The sequence below is a fragment of the Cebus imitator genome, unplaced genomic scaffold (genome assembly GCF_001604975.1).
Source record: "Cebus imitator isolate Cc_AM_T3 unplaced genomic scaffold, Cebus_imitator-1.0 Scaffold176, whole genome shotgun sequence".
NCBI lineage: Eukaryota > Metazoa > Chordata > Mammalia > Primates > Cebidae > Cebus > Cebus imitator.
This window is the reverse complement of record NW_016107491.1, coordinates 2,000,355-2,004,611: the sequence shown is the minus strand read 5'-3', so window position 1 is coordinate 2,004,611 and position 4,257 is coordinate 2,000,355.

The following is a 4,257-nucleotide window of genomic DNA, read 5'->3' as shown; positions in this document are numbered from 1 at the left end:
CAACATTTACTGAAGAGTTCCTATTTTGGGCAGATATTCTAAGTATTTCACATGTTATTTTATTTTGTTAGCTTTTTTAGGTTCTATTATTTCTCCCGCTGTACAGTTGAAGAAATTGAGACCTAGAATCTCATGTAAATTATACAACTTGTGAGTGTTGATACCAGATCAGTATCATGCCATGGTCCTCCACCCTTAACCAATAGTTATACCTCTTAAAATTATTTTATTAATTTAATCAGCCAAGTAATCAAACAAGCAGTGTCAGGTATTGTGGTAGGAGCTGTTGACATAGCTGTGAACATAATGGTCCTGTATCTTGTGGGACTAGTGGTGAGGATACAGACAAGTAAATGCCCATTTTAAATAAGAAGATCATAATGAGAAATATAGGGTGCCATGCAAGCTCACAACAGAGGCATCTAATCAAACCGAGGGTGTCAGGGAATGAATCCTGGAGGAAGTAATATCTAACCTGAAGTCTTCAGGCTCTAGGGTAGCTTGCCAGTTAAACTGGTGAAGGAGTAAACTTCTAAGCAGAGGAAATCACATATTTTCAGGTCTAGGGGCAATTCAAATCTAGTTCAAAGGAATAGAAGAACCTCCCGTGTGTGTGTGTGTGACTGTGTGTTTGTATGCGTATGCCGAAAATTTTAAAAATGAACCTGAACCTAGGTAGTCAGGGGACATATTGCAAAGGGCTTTGTAAGTCATGTTCGGAATTTTGGATTTCTGTTAAGAGTAATGGTGAGGTACCAGTAGTTTTAAGTGAGGAAGAATTATATGTGTATAGTTATTGTGCTTTGCTTTCTGATGGCTCTTGGGGCATTTTTCTAAAAATGATGAATTTCTAACCTTAATGATTACATTGCATTTAGCATAAACTCAATCTGGACTATGTACCTGAAAATAACTTGTTGGATTAACTGGCTTTTTAAATTCCTTTGTAAAACACACAGACTTAACATTTATAGCAAATGCAGCTATCAGCTTACATCTTTTGAATGTCTGCCTGTGTTTACGTCTATCAGTTGGTTGTGCTTGTGCCAAAAGTCAGTTATATTTTTTACAAACTTTTTTTTTTTTTTTTTTTTTTTTTTTTTTATAAGGAATAGACATAATATGGATTTGAAAGAAGTAAATTTTTCTTATTAAAACTAAGTTTAGGCCAGGTGCGGTGGCTCATGCCTGTAATCCTAGCACTTTGGGAGGCCGAGGTGGGCGGGTCACCTGAGTTCAGGAGTTCAAGACCAGCCTGGCCAACATGGCGAAACCCAGTCTCTACTAAAAATACAAAAACTAGCCTAGCGTGGTGGCATGAACATGTTATCCCAGCTACTGGGGAGGCTGAGGCAGGAGAATTGCTTGAACCCGAGAAATAGAGGCTGTAGTGAGCTGAGTTTGCTCCATTGCACTATAGCCTGGGTGACAAGGACAAGACTCTGTCTCAAAAATAAATAAATAATAATAATAAAAATAAAAACTAAGTTTAATGCTAAGTTTGTGAGAAAATTCTACAAGTTTGGAGAAAAAAATTGAACATAGAAGGACTTGGCACTCTAATTGTGTAGCAAGAGTCTTTGAGAGCTTCCATTAAACTAAATAAACCTGCAAATCATAGTGGTGTATCAAAATTGTGGTTTATGACCTCAAATCCGAGGATGTGGTTGAATACTCGAAGAAAAATTCTTGGCCCTATACCAAAATATTTGTAAATGAATATTTATTTATTTATTCTAGGGTAAAATAAGTGGTTTACAATACACTTAAGATGTATTGACTTTAGTCTCTTGATGAACTTTTTTGATTTGCCCACTACTAGCCCCAATGGCATCAGATAATATGGCTTTTTTATATTGCACAGAAATTAAGTATAAACTACACGAATAATGAAGCACCTAAAAACCATTTACATACTCTTGACTGACACTTATCTCTTGAAACAGTCCATAGTATTGAAAGATTTGAGGTCCACCCTGTACTGGGGTCCATGATCCAGTGGCCTTGCCTCCAGAAGGTCTGCTTCTACTATGTTAAAAATAACTTGGCTACCCCAAGGCAGGATGACAGAAATCCTGGCAGCCAGCATTCCTTTCCTTCTGATCCACCAGTCAGGCTTTTGGAGCCATTTCCATTTTCTCCTTTCTTCTCTCCAGGAGCAGAGGTAACTTGGAAGAGATTGCAATAAAAACAGCTTGATGAGACTAATGGAAACTTGCCGCATTCAGCTCTGGAGCCCCCTCCCCCTTTCCCTGGTTCCTGCTCATAACAGACCAGGGAAAGTCCTGACGGAAGAATGATGTTTAGTGTGAGGGGCCTCACTTTAGCATCTATGTGGTCCACATAGCTTATTTTTGTTTAAAAAAATCACTGAAAAGACAATACAAACATAGAAGTTTCAAATGGTGTGGAAAGGTAAAGTCACACACTATAAATGTAGACCTTGGCAAGACACGGAGCCTCTCTGATTGCTGGTGTTTCCATTTGCTAAATAGGATAATGAGAGCTAATTTATAGAGATACTCTGAAGATATAATGATATAATATATGCCAAATGCCTTTTGTTATTTTATTTATGGTTATTGTGTCAGTCCATCTGCATTGCAGTAAACTTTGAGTTACATAAAGAAAAGTGGTTTACTTTGAGTCAGTTGTGCAGGCAATGGAAGTGTGGTGCCAGTACCTGCTCTGGTGAGGCCTTTGGAAGCTTACCATCATGGTGGATGATAAAAGGGAGCCAGTGTGTCACATGGTGAGAGAGTAAGCAAGAGAGAGAGAGAGAGGAGGGAGTTGCCACACTTTTAAACAACCAGATCTCTTGTGACCTCAGAGGAAGAACTCAGTTATTACCATGAGGAGGGCATCAAGTCATTCATGAGGGACCCTCCCCTATGACCCAAACACCTCCCACTAGTCCCCACCTCCAACATTGGAGGTCACATTTCAATATGAGATTTGGAAGGGATAAAACATCTAAACCAAAAGTTATAATACACTATTTTCATTTGGTTAATAAAAAAATAATTTTCCAGTACTGAGAAGTTTGTTGTTTTCCAGCATATTGAAAACACTGGGAGGCACAAGATAAGAATGATGAGGGTGGAAAGGGACAATGAACTACCATGGTAAATGGGACGATGTCACAGCAGAGGATATTTATATTGCACTATGAGATGTCCCACAGGTACTCCAAATACAAAGAGACCACAACTGAACTAGCCGAGGCTCATTACTCCAGGCCAGTTAATATTAAGGTCATATGCAGCCACCTAAGAACTCAATTTGTCGACTTAGCTGTCACACTGGGCACATCTCCTCCTCTTCCCAATTAACCATATCTGCTTATTGTAGGCTTATATACTGTGTCTCTCACTCTTTCCTTCTCCTTTTCAGTTTCAGTGACCTTTGGAATCTCCTCATGGGTTTTGGCAAACACCTCTAAACTGGCATCTTCTCTTCCAATTTATCCCCCTCTAAGTCATCTACCATAGTGATAGCAAAGTGATCCTTCAAAAATACACAACTGGGCCAGGCGTGGTGGCTCACGCCTATAACCCCAGCACTTTGAGGGGGGCGAGGTGGACGGATCACAAGGTCAGGAGATCGAGACCATCCTGGCCAACATGGTGAAACCCCATCTCTACTAAAATACAAAAATAATTAGCAGAGCATGGTGGCACACACCTGTAGTCCCAACTACTTGGGAGGCTGAGGCAGGGAAATCACTAGAACCTGGGAGGCAGAGGTTGCTGTGAGCCAAGATTGTGCTATTGCACTCCAGCCTGGAGACAGAGTGAGACTCTGTCTCAAAAAACTAAAATGCACAATTGATAGCAATTCTCTTCCCTGATTAATTTCTTTCATTACCAACAGTGTAAATTTCAATTTCTGTATGCAGCATCCAAGGTTATTACAGAAGTTAACAAATGTTAAGTACTTGAACAGTGTGTGGCACACCGTAAGTACTACAGAAATGCTTGCCATTATTATTTTTTAATGACGTGGTCTCCACTCTCTTCTTCAATCGAAAACACTATCACTCCTCCATTAGAATCATTGCTCACACTTTTCCAAGCCCACTGTGCTGTTACACACCTCTGGGCTTCACACACAAATACACAAACTCTCTCTCTCTCACACACACACACACACAAACACACAATCTCTCTCTCTCTCTCTCTCTCTCTCTCTCTCTCTCTCTCTTCCACGTTCTTGATCCTGATTTCTCCATTTCTCCATTTCACTTTTTGTTTTTTG